The sequence below is a fragment of the Trematomus bernacchii genome, unplaced genomic scaffold (assembly GCF_902827165.1).
Source record: "Trematomus bernacchii unplaced genomic scaffold, fTreBer1.1, whole genome shotgun sequence".
Taxonomy (NCBI): domain Eukaryota; kingdom Metazoa; phylum Chordata; class Actinopteri; order Perciformes; family Nototheniidae; genus Trematomus; species Trematomus bernacchii.
The window spans coordinates 7,389,656-7,405,332 of NW_022987564.1; the positions used below are offsets into that span (position 1 = coordinate 7,389,656).

Consider the following 15,677-nt stretch of genomic DNA (forward strand, 5'->3'; position numbering starts at 1 on the left):
GATATACAGTTTTAAGCGCAATAAAGGAGGGTATGTTTTCGTCTTGGTTTGTTAGTTTGTCAGAAAAAAACGACTGGCTCGATTTTCATCAGACTTTGTGAAATGGTGAAGCAGGGTCGTAGCCTTCATGTTGTTTCCACATTACGACTTCAAGCTAATGAACACAGAAGTTCAAAGAACGACTTCCACAATAGGACCATCTGAGGAGAGTGTAAATGCAACGTTGGCCTTGGCGGAGGTCTGCGCTCTGAATGCCATTTTAACTCTGCTCTGTTTTTCTGTAATGATATGTCTGTATGTTGATGTTTTTAATGGAATTGGCAGAGAGTGACTTTTACAGCATGGGATTCAAATTGCCTATATCCGCACTAGGGATTTACTGAAAACAATGTTTGCATGTAAACCAGTGTTATGTCATCCTATCTCATTAATATCAGCCTCATTTTCCTGCAGTCATATCAAAGCTGTATTAGGTTACAACTAATGCAGACTGAACGCTTTATACTGTTGCTGCTTCCCAATAAATGTAAAGGGGTTGCTGACAAAACTAACTTGTTACCAAGGTTAGGGCGTATTGCAATTGCTTAAGATATAAGCATTATTTGGGGGATATTTTTGCCACCATAAAAATGGCAGATGACGATTTTTGCTGACATATTTTCTAAAACAACTTGAGTTTGTTTGGCTGCTCTGTAAACACTGCACCAGCTGCTCCTCTGTTGTATTTCTGAGCTCAAGGCGTGTTTGCAGTAGTTTTAAACTATGCTTACCATCACCACAGTAACCATATAGTGACGTCAAATTAGCCACGATTAAAATATTAATAATTACAACTGAACAATTAATAAATGAACACTGCAGAATGTATTTAACCTGTAATGTCTCAGGATCTCTGAAAAAACCAGCAGGTGATACTAAAACTCATAAGAGGTCACGTGACTGACTGTGTAGTGACACATCAGCTGGCCCGAAACCGTGTAATGGACTGGAGCTGTGATGCATACACACAACACACACACACACTAATGCATACTGTGGATCATCTCTGGGCATATAGGGGAGCAGAGATGGAAGGGGGGGTGATACAGAGACAGAGAGATGTATATCTGTATGTAGGACCCAGCTGTTACACTAATCTGACAATCCAACAGGATTAAAGACCACACACACACATAAACACACATACACAGTACACACACATGCACACAGGCCTCTCTGCGTGGAATCCTTTTCCATTATATATGACCTTATGAAACATGCATCTCCGAGATAGTGTGTGTGTGTATGTGTATGTGTGTGTGTGTGTGTATATGTGTGTGTGTGACTGTCCTGCTGCCAGAAATGCCTTGAGATTCCAACACAACTGCTGCACCCACACTGCAGAAAGGGCACCGTGTTTTTGTGTGCATATGAGGCTGTGCGTTAGAAGATCTGTCCATCGTGTTCAGGGAGTGTGTGTGTGTGTGTGTGTGTGTGTGTGTGTGTGTGTGTGTGTGTGTGTGTGTGTGTGTGTGTGTCAGAGTTCCCGTTAGCCGGTAATTACCGGACAATGACCGGTAAAATATGCTGAAGTCCGGCAAATCTAAATCTCTCCGGTCAAAATGTCCGGTCAAAATAATTTTCCCTTAGCGCAATACCGCATCAGTTGCGCCACTTATGTGACAGACAAGAATAGTATGTGACAGACAAAAGAGTATGTGACAGACAAAAATTGTCAATTCTAATGTCTAACACTTAATGTGGAGAAAGAGATGTCCTGTATGGGTTGATTGTGCGTTGATCTGTTGGTAATGCCTCGGGGTTCCGGTGGGCATGTAAACAAATGCATAATGCTGCGCTATACTTTGTGGCCTCATCCGGTTGCATAGCGACGCTTATTGTTTAGGTGTCTTTTAACAAGCAGGTAGTCATATCATTAGCTAGAACTAGCTAGATCTGATCGATATGGACATAAATGCGAGTAAAGTCTAATCTGACAGGAGAGAGAGATCGGCTGCTGCTGACGAGTCGACACGCAGCTCTGCATGATCCCCTGCAGCGGCGAGCAGAGCAAAACACACTTCAGGTTAGAAAATCACACGTAGCTATTTTAATTACCTCTCAAACTACCTAAACTAGTTATAGATATGTTTAGTTTTACTGTCGGGTCACTCATTACTGGATCCGCGAGCTGCATGATACTGACGGGCTGTCAGGAGAAGGAGAGAGCGCTCCGTTTATTATTCCCGCGTTTTTGTAAATTACTGTACACTTTTGAATAATGTAGTTAATCTACTATAATTAGTTTGTTTAATGTCGAATCATATCAATTTGTTTTAAAGCTCAATAAATAACAAAGAAGACCTTTAACCGGCACTTATCTAATTTTGTCCGGAAGATTTCAACTTTAACGGACATGTTGACCGGCAAAAAAATATTCTAACGGGAACTCTGGTGTGTGTATTGATGTTTGGTTGCAGAAATGTTGCAGTGAGCAGTGAATGCTTCTGGTTGGCTGGTGAGTCAATAACTGTGTTTTTGTGGCTGCTTCTATGAAGTGCCGGAGAGAGAGAGAGAGAGAGAGGAGAAGGAGCTAGGCTGAATGCCGATTTATACCCATATGTTTGTGTGTGTCTCTGTGTGTGTGTGTGTTTGTGTGTGATTACAGGCTGGCTCAATGGGCCTATTTCTGCAAGGCCAGTGGGAGGGCGTGGCGCCTGTGGCTGGAACTTTTCTCGTGTTTCTAAGGAACTTTTCAAAGGGGGCTTAGAAATGTGGCTGCGTGAGAGAGAGAGAGAGCGCCCCACGGACCATGATGTCTTTGTGAAGCAGAGGGCGAGCGAGAGAGGGGCACTCAAGAGTACACTCAAAAACGGTAATCAATGGTCTCTTCTCAGCACAAATCGAAAACCCTAACACACACACACACGAGAAAATCGGACGATGATGAGAATCACATTTCTGTCTGTGTACAGTGATGGGAATCATGAGGCAGCTTCATACAATTACAGCTTGTGTGATCAGGCTAATGGCAATCATGAGACTTTACAGAGCCCAAGGAAGGAGTGACAAGGAGGAAAAGGCAGAAATTGATGCACAAAAGTCAGAGTTTTAGAAAGAAAAAGGTGCAAATAGAGAATACTTTGAGACAGAGAGGACAAAGCAGGTAGGATAGAGTGGATGGACCCAGAGGCAGGTTGGGGGGGGTGGAGAACGAAAGAGGAGTGCTTTTGTCTTTGATGCAGGGGAGAAAAAATCCAATCAGCTCTGTGTAATTCAATCTGGAATGGAAAGATGCACCTTTGCGAGTGTGTGTGTGTGTGTGTGTGTGTGTGTGTGTGTGTGTGTGTGTGTGTGTGTGTGTGTGTGTGTGTGTGTGTGCAGGGGGCATGATGCATATTATTATCATGCCATACCTCCATTTTTCTCTCTCACACACACACAGGAGGTAAACAAATTGCTGCTCAGGGGGGGGCAAACAGCTGACCTTGCTGAGCTCTCTTGGCTCCATCCCATTGGGCGACTGACACTCGCTAACTGGCAGCCGACTGGAACTGCCGGAGCCCGAAGGCCAAGGGACCGCCGGCCAAGTCAGGAAGTTCGATTGATTGTTTATGTATCATAGCGGCTCTTTACATCGAACACTAATTACGTAGGTTGTGCGATGTGCCGGCGGATAAAGAGAGAAGCATATGGTCTCTTTTTAATGGGCCTCACAGACTGGGTGCTTGTGACCTAATCAGATGTTTATCATGAGATACTAATTATCCCTAACGAATCAATGTCAGAAGACTTCAGCAAATCATGAGCCAACATTAGAGACTCGTAAAGGAAATAAGCCATTTGCTTTGTCCGGATTTGTTTCCATGAATGGCTCATGTGTTTTCTCTGAAGATGTTATTTGGCAGTCTTCATCATCTGACATTTGACCGGCAGCATGATCCAGAGAAGACTCAAAAGTGTGTTTATTATATTAATCCAGATTTTCTCTACAGTTTCCCCTTTTCCTTGTAAATATTAGATACATCTTCAGGCTTCAAAATGTTCGAATGAAATCATTTGAGAAGGGAAAATCTCTCGCTTTAGTTGAAAGACTCGGGGGATTTCATTTTTAAAAGAAATATCTTTTGTGAAATAAGTAAAGGCACGATTATAAGGAGAATAAACGACCCACCATATCTGGCAACCCCTGCTGCAGCACTGGGATAAACTGTGGTTCATCAATAAATAACTCCAACACGTTACTCCCCCTCAAACCACAAATTGTCGACTTTACAAATGCATGAAGCAGGTAGGTGTAAGCAAGCCGATAATGAGGATTAATGGGTAGAATGTGCAGAACAGGAGTTCCCTGTTGCAACACAGACAGACAGTGTTATCTTCCTTCAGCCCCTGTTAAATCACCTTATCTGAAAAATAAATATTACCCCAAGCTTCAGGTGCGAGCGTGTTCAGCCGTCTCTGATTGTTTTTCAGCCGTACATTCAAAGCTTCATCCCTCTGTAGGCAACATTACTCACTGACTAATTAATTAAGAGGTGGATTTAAGAAACTAATGGCTGGAGAATGGTTGTCTAACACATAGATTAGCAGCTTGGTATAACAATTGGTGATCATGAATGCCTTGATACTCGCTTTTAATTAAAGTGAAGCTCGTGAGTGGCGACGGTTGTTAGTGTTGCAGTTAACCAGTGGAAACGTGTAACTGGACGACAGGGAGATATATGGGTTATGATACTATCTTGCCCTCCTCTCTCTTCCGTCTCTGTAATCCTGTCCAGGTTGTTCCCTCTATGCAATCCGTCTCAGCTGCTAAGCTCTTTACAGGCCGGCCTTAACCACAGTGTCTCTCTCTCTTTGCTGCTACCAATCCGTCTCCCTTTAATTTTCCTTTTTCTTCCTCGTCAGCTTCTCCGCTCTTTCATCATTTCTACCTAAAGCCCTCCCTTTTCATCTCAAACTATTTTTTTCTGATGAGCTACTCATATCCTTTTAGCACTTTTACATATTTCACAAATTATTTTATGTCTCGCCTCCTTTTCTTCTCCATGTCTGCTGTGTTTTATTCTTCAATTCAATCTGCTGTTTCTATTCCTCTGCTGCACTGTAGCCACCACCCCTCCTTTAATATCAGTCTGTCTGTGATTGCCTCTGACCTTATTCCCCCCCCGTCATTCCCTTCAAATCTCCCCTCCCTCCGTCTCCACACAAAATCTAATCACCTTCAAATCTGTCGCCACACCTTTTCTGCTTTGTTCATTTTTGGGGGGAAGATTAGATTAGAACAATTTCCAAAAGCTGTCAAGTGTAAAGGTACCATTTATTTTCTCCATGATTGCGAAGCAAAATATTTCTTATACTGATTAAGGTTGGGTACTGAACCTCAAGACTGGGGCGCAAGAGGATAGAAAAGGGGAATGATGTGCACCAACAACAAAAAATAATAAAACCGGGGTCACAGGCTGTAGTGTGCCTCTTTACCGCTGGGATACCATGATGCCAAAACCTCAATACTATTTTGATACTGTAGCACCAAGAGAGGAAAAACTGCTCTGATTTCAAAAGACAAACTAAAGGACTGGAGACGAGTCAGGATAAATTCATCCTTAAATCTTCTTGGATCTAAACATATTTAACCTCAGCACATGTTGGTTTTGACTGAATCATAAGTCAGCCTTAAGTACTTGAACAGCATAAAACCGACAACTATTTTCTTCTTTGTTATTAGTTTACTTAACAGTGACAGTGCACGATATAAAGTATTGCTGTAAATGCGCCAGAGCTAGCCAAAGCAATACTTTTTCTATGTAGAAAAACGATGAATCTTTTGTCATTTATAAATCATCTCATCGTTTCATCTCATCAATTATGAGGATTTTCGGGACATTACCATGGGGACTTAGAAATGGTAATTACTATTTTATAGAATAACTAATAGATTATTTGTTAAAAAAGTATATATTCATCATAAGTTTCAGCCCAATTGTATTTTATTCAGGCAAAAATATAGTACGAGTGCTTCTTGGTTTAAGCAGAAATTAATATTTGAGCTTCTTTTGGGGGTTTTTATTTCCAAAAGTAAGGTTCTGAAAAAAGTATCAGATTGGTGAAAAAACGGCTTTGTGTCTTTTCTTAACAATATAAACTGAGGATGTTTATTTTTGAGACAGAAAAGCAAGACATATTTTCACACTCTTGGACTCTTGGGCATTTATTACACTTTGTGATTAAACCCTTCATCAAGAAAATAATTAGAAGATTAATCAATACTTAAAATCATCATTAGCCGCCCTAAATGCGAACCGTAACGCAAGTTAATACAACTTACAACTCACATTTAGTGTGAGTGACAGTTGGAAAAGGTCAAAAGAAGTCAAGCCTTTCCTCCATCAACACCTCCTCCTGTTTTCTCTAATGTTTCATTGTTGTGCGACCTGTCAGTCTGCCACACTCATATCATGTCCTGTCAGACAAACACTGCAACACAGGAAACAATTATCATGTCACACATACGGCTTAATAAACAATACACTCGAGGACACACACACTCTCTCAGTGTCAGTCAGCCTTTCAGACCTGGGTCTCTGCTGGCTAAGATTAGAGCTAATCCACAACTGTTGGAATTAAAGATTATAAGGAATCACCTGCTGCCGCAGACGTGTGCGAGTGTGTGTGTGTGTGTGTGTGTGTGTTGTTTGGAGGAGTTTATAGAAATACCCTATGGGAAAGAGAAGCTGCAGAAACCACCAAGCAATATTACAGAATCCCTACCCTCCCAACCAACCACACACACTTTTCCCCTCTTCTACTCACACGCACACACAGCTCATTAGCTTCAAGGGCTCATTCAAACTGCAAAGGTCTTTGAAAGAGCCCTTTAAAGCACTGAGGTTCAAAGGTTTACTTGAAAGTCCACACAAACACACGCACGCACACACACACACACTCACACAGCGGGTTTCAGTGTCTGCATTTAATTGGATCGATGTTCTTCCCCCATGACTTTCCCATAATTGACGGGACATGACTAACATGTGGGAAGCCTTTTGTTAGTAAGTTCCTGTTTATTACGACCGGCAGAATAAAAGGGGGGCTCTGCAGTGACGGAGCAGGAGGAGGAGGAAGAGGAGGAGGAGGAGGAGTGCTGGTGGTGGAGGGTGTAGAGATGGATTGATGGAGAGAGGAAAAACGTTGCAGCAATGAGCTTCTGACCTCGTTCACTCCTCTGTCGGGACGTTGGGCTAAATAATTCAAACGCACACATACACAGTCACATGCCTTTCGCACACAGTGTTTCTCGTTCCTCTCTTTCGCACAAGTGGCCTCCCTGTGCTCCTCCTTCGCCTCCTCTGCCTCCAGTCCAACATGTAAACATGTAAAAAACACACACCTATAAAAAAAAGTTCCCCCTTCTGTGCACCACTCAGGAAGCTCCCTCCTGATTTGGAGCTTGAAGGCCGGATCTATAAATACTCACTTCCCGTGTCCATCCTATTAAAAGTGAGCAGCCGGTGACCACTTAGGCAAAATACACACGTTGTACACATCAGTATGCAAACAAGTACACGTCTGCCACAGTGTGAATCCTGACGAAATGATGATGAAATGCCCACAGATAAGACCAAGTTAATATCAAAAATAAAACTGTAATTAATTATATTTCTGCCTTGATGCAATACATCAGAAATTGATATCTGTGAATCAAATCGTTATCAGAGGAAAAGATGACATGAAGATCGGGTTGGAAAATAGAAACTGTGGCGCTGACGGATCAAAGACAAGGCAAATTGAGAAGCTGACAAATTAGATGACAAAACATTTATATACGCAATCATGTGCATGGATGCATCTTGGAACATCTGACTGTGATTCACTGGCTGTTGTACCTAAGCTGCTGGCCTGAGCCTCTTTTACTGCAACCACCAACACCCCTGGAGACCCAGAGCTGTGAAGTAAAGTACTTTCACAAATGTATCACCATAAACCATTTACATTTTAACGCATATAAAATCTCTGCTATTTACATTTGGCTTGACGTTGCTCCTATTTTACTTAATCTTTACCTCTTCCTGCAGGACCTTGGAGAAATCCCCCAGGACAACGCCTCTCTATCTCCCACTGTGTCTTCATTTACAGGCACTCTCTACCAGCATTAAGTGCAAACAAACTTAGCTGGCTTTCAGTGGCCATTTTCAAAGATGGGCTCCCAGAGGAACAGTGATAGCTTTTCCAGCCAGAGGCAGTCGAAAACGTCTCCACACCAATGACATGCGGCCGAGGAAACAAGTTCCTTGAACAGATTTCATGTTGTTAGTGGCCGACTGGAGCAAAAGCTACAGCCTTGCTCCAAGGCTTTTATCATTTGTAATATATATATCACAGAAAAGCAGCCCAGCTGAACATAAATGAAATTATTTTATGGCCAAATCAATATCTGTCAAGTGTCCATGGATGATTAGTTTATAAATTGTGAAAAATAGTCAATACAAGTTCCCATAGCCCCAAAGTGACAATTTACAAAGATATAAATCAGATAAGAGCAATACATCATAAATAAGCTGCTAGCAGAGAATGGTTGGATCTTTTTTGGCCTTTTGTTATGGTTTTATTATTAAGTAAGTGATGACAGCAGTCATACTGGGGACACTACAAGTGTATTGACACCTTAAAAGTCCTTCACCAGGGTTCATATGTTTGACAAACTTCGCAAAAATATGAATATGTTAAACAATTAGTTGACTATCAAAATTCTTGGTGATTTACATTCTTTGACAAAAACAATCTTGGTCTGCAAATAATGATCAATCTGATGATTATCTTTCTTATATTGGTTTAGTCCAGAAGGTGTAATTTGTAAAACAAAAATGCCTAGATGTAGTATTCACATATTGTGTTTTTTTTTAAAGAGTATGAAAACCAGCAAAAACACCCATTTTAGAAGAAGGAACCAGAGGATGAGTAGCATTTTCTCTTTCAAAATGACTTCCATCTCAATGACAACCAGCGAGACCTCTGCAGATGAAAACCATGTGATATGAATAAATGCTTGGGAGAATGTCATAGACCTTTGTCCAACCACTATCTCCATCATCAAGAAGGCACATTCATGAATAACGTTGTGATGACCAACTCAAAAACAGTTATAACACAGACTTTTCACATTGAACTAGCCCACAAAAAGGTTCAATAAAAGTTCAAGTGACAGAACGGAGTAACTGAACACTTGCTGACGTAATTACTGTTAAAAAACAAACAGGGCAACAGATGGAGAGGGAGATGGAGATGCTGCCTCACAGCGACAACACCCGGGGTCCGATCAGGAGTGTGAAGGCCGGCTCTTATCAGCCCCCTGACAGGAAATACATTCCAGCTGTCCCATTGGACCCCACTGGGTTTCAGATCTGCATGACCCGCCCATCCGGCCCTTCGTTAAGCGAAATACACCATCGTTAGGGAAATGTGTGAGGAACATAGAGGTGGGAGAAGTACTCAGATCAGCTTAGGTAAAAGTAGAAGTACCACAGTGTAGGAATACTCTTATTTGAGTGTTGATTATATTTCACATCATTAATCCAACTCTGCAAAGTAACTAAATGTATTAAATAAATGTACGCAAATAAATAGTGGGGTAGAAGTACAAAGTAGTCAAACAAGTAAGGTACAAGTCTCTCAAAATTGTAGTTCAGTTCTATACTTGAGTAAATCTACTTAGTTACTTTACACCACTGGAGGAACGTGAGTACCAATGCATACATTAAATGTGTGTAAAATGAGTGGGAAGTGACAACACCATTTTAGCAGCGTTTAAATGCTGGTGTACTGCTTCTGTGATTCTTATTTTGACACACACACACACACACACACACACACACACACACACACACACACACACACACACACACACACACACACACACACACACACACACACACACACACACACACACACACACACACACACACACACACACACACACACACACACACACACACACGTTTGTTAGTGGGAAGGAGGCGCCCTGTTTTTTAGGTTTTCATTTATAGCGAAAAAGCTCTGACACACAGAAATCCCAGAATGCTTTGTGGTTTTTGAAGCCAGTGCTGCTTTTATGCTCTCTAATTTAGAGTCCTGCGTTTCAACAAACACACACACACACACTGCTGTAAAAGTTAAACACAACTGCCGTCTCTCTACTTCTATATTTTGTGCATTTATTGTAGTGGAACAGACGGAGAAGAGGGGATGAAAGAAGGAAAAGAGCAGCATCAAATTGAGACAATGAGAATGAGAGGAAAAGAGAATGAGAGAAAATGTATGAATGAGAGGAGCAATAGAGGTTACTTGAAAAGAAAACCTGAGACGAAACAGAATGAAAGAGAAAAAGACAGAAAAAAGGGGGAAGTATGGAGGGAGGGAGGGAGGGGGGAAACGGGCGATAAAGCTGTGACAGCGGCAGCCATGCTGGTTGTCATGGCGACGGCAGCGGAAAGCAGGTAGAGCTCGGTCTCCTGGGAATGAGCAGCACACGCCTCCCTCCCCCACCCTTTCTAACTCGACATCCCTCCCTCCATCCCGGCTCTGTCTGCGTCCCTCAATCTCCATCTTTCTTCTGGCGTTCGCTCCACCCTAATCATCCGGCCCCCATTCCCTCCCTCGTTCTCCGTCTCCACGTCCCAATACATCTTCCCCCCCCCCCCTCATACCTCCCACTCATGGTCCCGTCCTCCCCTTGGCTTCCCCTTTTTTTTTTTTTTTGATCACTCATCTGTTTCCATCTCGTCTTTCCTCCACTTCTGCTATCTAGCATCCCCATCACCTTTTTCCATCCTTACCTCTCTCCATTTTATTTCCTCCACTCCTTCTCATTATCATGTGGTCTGCACAACTCCCTTTTTCCATTCCTCTCCTCTCCTCTCCTCTCCTCTCCCTCCCTCCCTCCTCTTCTCTCTACATTCATCTAACCCCCCTCTCTAGAGAATATGTATGCAAGTATGTCTGCACAGCGCTGCCCAATTACTGCGAGGGAGACACGAGCTGAGTTTCCAGCCTGTTTTGACCTACCTAAAACACCTCCAGCGTTCTCCGTCTCCCTCTGAATCAACAAAACTGCTGCAGAACAGCGCGACTATTCACACTGCGAGTGTGTGTAAGATATTCAGGACTTTAATGTTAATGTGCATCGGTGCATATATGTGAGCAAAGCAAGTCTGCACTTGTGTGTGTGTTACGGGTCGTGATGTGAGGAGCCAGAGTTTCCAGCTGGATGAATTCAGGCTATATCTGAATTATTTTCTAATACGTGGGATGACTGGAGCAAATTCCACAGGGAAAGTTTAGAGTTGCACAATGTTGTGGAGCCAAGTGATTGAAGAAAAGCAGGTACTTTCTAAACTGCGACTGGCAGTGTGAACTGAGATTCACACAGACTAGAAAGTACAACAATGTTGCACCTCAGCCAACAAACTGTTATATGGCACCTTTCCAGGTTGAAAGAAACATTCAGCACCTTTATCCATGTAAAGGTACCAAAACTACAAGGTAAAAACACTCTTTTAACAATTAAAATAGCTATATTTACAATCCTTATTTAAAGTTAAGAAGTATCATCATCTCAATGGTTTCTTACCAACTGCCTAAAGAAACTGCCTAAAGAAATAATAGTTCCTGTCTGGATTGCTTGTCAGCGGGATTATAGAAAAACGACTGGCCTGATTTTCATTCATCTTGGTCGAATGGTGAGGTTTGGGCCAGGGGTCTGGATCGGAATCAACGGGCAGACTATATTTAACTTTTGTAAACATTGCAAGATATGCGCTGCATTCATGTTTGGTCGAATACCCCCTCAAGTCAAAACAAGACTTGAAAAACAGCAACATCCACATGTTGTTTAAACGCTTTGCATAAAATACAACATGTCTTTTAGCCTCAATTTCTTTCTACATGACGACTTTAAACTCACAGGACTTGAAAGAACAAACTCCCAGCTCAGGAAGTTGGACCATCCCAGGAGCGCTTCAATGAACATGTGGCCTTCTAGGCTCTAAAGGTTCTGCAGTAAAATGGTCACTGTGACATTTATCATAGCATTTCAGTCTTTTAGCTGCTGAAGGGGGGGCTATTTTCAACTAATTTCATATCAGGCCCTGTCAATTATCACAAGAGAGGACATAACAAATAGATAAAGTTCTAGTTCACAAATTGGCTTTAAGTTTTTAACTATTTACTATAACCCTTAAACTATTTACTGAGTATTTCCAAACTTTTGGACAAAGTTGAATATCTAGTGGACTTCACATTACTGTGTGGCTTCACCATGTAGTGCCTTACACTTAATGACTAAAATAACTGCAATGGTAGCCAGGGGCGAGAGGCCAACACTGGCTAATGAGCTGCCTGCACTTTGTCTTTGGAGGCAGACAGACTACCTCATTTTGAAGCTTCTGCAAACAAGCTGCAGCGCCAAAGCTAAGCAAGGAATATAAGAAATGACAATAATATAGTCTATAAAACATGGACTAATGTCTTAGCATAACATGAAAGATGTCTGACCTCAGGAATAATGTAACGCCTAACTGTGACACCTAATTTATCAGTATGCAGTTTGACATTAGATGTTAAAGGTTACAGGGACTGCTGCAAGGTCTTTGAGATCCCTCTGGGGCAAAGTATGATGGCCTCTGTTTTATCCTCACTCAAATTGATGGTTTTCTATCCATGGCTGAGCTTTTAGTTAGAGAGTGAATGCTGAGCTCCCAAAAGCAGGACACAGAAATAAACGGTATTGTGAAGTCAGGTTTTCTCTGTCCATACACGCTGTTATCAGTCTAATAGTAAATGGGAAATTCCATTGCTTTGTCGAGTTGATTCGGACTGTAAAACTTTTTCCATGAGAAAGAAAAACTCATTTCTGTCAAATGCGCCACGCCGGTCCTTCCAATGTGATAAGAAAATGCTTTCAGATTTGAGCGAGCAGCATGTGTACACTTCCACCACACACACACAAACACCCAAAAGGGAGGAGAAAAGGGTGCAGGGATGTTATTTCTCATTGAAGGCTATCATTATTCTCTCCGTCTACGCTCACTTCCAGACGTCGACCTTTTGAATGCAGCTCCGGATATGAACCTAGATCCTTTTCATTTCCTCCGTCCACTGGAAGGTGACCCTCACCCATCCTTTCACACACACACACCTGAAATACCTCCTCCACACCAGGAGTGCTTTCTACCTGCTAGCTGGTGTGTGTGTGTGTGTGTGAGGGGACTTTGTCCTCCAGGAGGGTGAGAAGGACCCACTTCCTGTGTCAAATTGCCTCTCACATTCCTCACTCTCCCTCAATCCGCCTCGCTCGGGCTATTTTTTCCTCTTTCTTGCTCCTTCTCTCTTTCTTCGTCTCTCTATGGGGGGCTTTGTCAGCTATTGGAGGCACAACACACTGATTCATTGCATGAGTTGAACATGATCCGCGAGAACACAACGCTTTTCCGCCACACACACACACACTCACACACTTTTCAAGGAGCGAAGGCTGGCGAGAACAAGTTTTTGGCAGTGAAGATTCACTATTTTTGAGCCCACACACAGACAGATGGACAGTCAGGCTCTCATGAAGGCAGATGGATGCAAACACACACACACACACACACACACACACATACACTAGCTATCTATGGGACACAACAGATGTCTGTGGGAAAATTGGTCTCCCATGTAAAATATAGTCGCCCGGATATGATGTCACAACTCTGATAACAGGATATACCCCCGCCGACACGACACCAGGGATCAGTCATCAGAGGAAACACACACACAAACACACACACGCACAAGTCTGCTGGATTCGAGCCAAGAGGCATCTAAAGAAAGATTTTGTCAGCAAATGCATGTGACCCTGTGTGTGTGTGTGTGTGTGTGTGTGTGTGTGTGTGTGTGTGTTCAAGCCGCGGGTTTCTTGAGGTTAGTCTTGCAATTATTAGACTGTTGACCTGTGTGTGTGTTACCAAGGTGAGCACAACCTGAATCCCTCTGTGCACTCCTAACCAGCTGTATTTGTGAGTGTGTGTTTGTGTGTGTGCATGTGTATATATGTGTCACACCTGGCACCGTTCACACACTTAAAGACAGATTAGGCACAGATCTCTGGCAGAGATTGTAACAGACTGACCCGGTAATAATCTGTGTGTGTGAAGTGTTGAAAACCCCTGACAAAACCAGAGGGCATCAGAGAGCAGAAGAAGCAGCACAAAGGAACTCGAAGATGTTGACAATACAAACATTGTGTCAAGGCAGAAGAATGAAGACGAGGCTAAATAAATAAGGGGGCGACTCAATCAACTGGCCTGAGGCAACCGACCTCGAGGGCACATTAAGGTTCACTGCAAGTAGATTGGATTTGTTCTTGAAGTTATTCAAACACCATTAACAACCAAATCAACCACGGGGTGCTGCATTTTTATGTGATTGTGTCCATGTCCTGTTTCAAAATCTAGTTTGATTTAACTCCTGCTGTGCTGACATGGTGCATATTCCTGAAAAAGTTATGTTTGGGGAGGAGATTCAGTAGATAAGGTGGGGGGGGGGGGGGCTGTTACCTTGGTTGGTTATTGGCTAATTACACAAGCCAAAAAATCGTCATGACATCATAAAGTGACCAAAATCTGATCAGCTCATTTTCAGACATGTTTATGTATAAAAGACATGAAAAAGTGGATTTTGCATGATAGGTCCCCTTTAAAGCAAAGCTATTTTTGGAGCTTGCTTCCTTTTCTCTCAATGATTCAATGAGCTTCCACCCTCCTCCTCCTCCTCCTCCTCATGGGATAAATCTGGATTCATCGGTAACGGAAGGTGTGGGCGTGTTATAAGGGGGGTGCGAGTGAAGCTCGGCGTTGATGGTGCCAGGGAAGAGGTGTGTGTGTGTGTGTGTGTGTGTGTGTGTGTGTGTGTGTGTGTGTGTGTGTGTGTGTGTGTGTGTGTGATCAGCTTCCCTCTTCGCGATTCCCGATGACATCATTCAAACCAAGCCTTCGTTCGCACACCGCATCGCCGTTAACGTCCTCGTTACCCCACCCACTTTTCACCACAAACTGCTGCACACACACACAAAAACTCACACACACATTACAGCGGGGAGGATGCCCCTGGTCGGATACTGTCATCCGGACAATGAGGCCGCAGTTAAGGGAGCGTGCACTTTACAGGTTGGAGATCGGACATCACACACCCCCCCCCCCCTCCCAGACACACACACACACACACACGTCCTACAGTGCGACCATACCCGGTAATAAAGTCGTTTAAGCCGCAGTAGGACTGGAGCCCCCCAAATTAACGGCAGGATGTGAGCTGGTGACAGACACCACATACCGAAGCATCGCACAAAGACCCGCAATCAAGCTCAATTAGAGATAACCCGCTAATTACAGACACACACCACCCGACTCAAGGGGACACATTAAACCCCAACACTGAGACACAAAGACGTGTGTGTGTGTGTGTGTGTGTGTGTGTGTGTGTGTGTGTGGTGTGTGTGTGTGTGTGTGAGATCTGGGGGTGGGGGTGCAGCCGGGAGTCACGGTCGCCACCATGGGCTGATAAGTAGGTCGAGTGCAGGATTTCCTACCGATCACCCGCCGTCACCGTCTCACTGGAGATAGCGCAGCGCAGCGCAGCGCGCAGCGCACCCCACACACACACAC

General features: G+C 43.2%; 1 protein-coding gene across 1 annotated transcript in view; it reads right to left on the bottom strand.

Moving 5' to 3' along the window:
- The window catches only part of sdc3 (syndecan 3), a 34,665-nt gene that overhangs the window by 18,316 nt on the left and 672 nt on the right, over window positions 1-15,677 (bottom strand). The window lies entirely within an intron of this gene.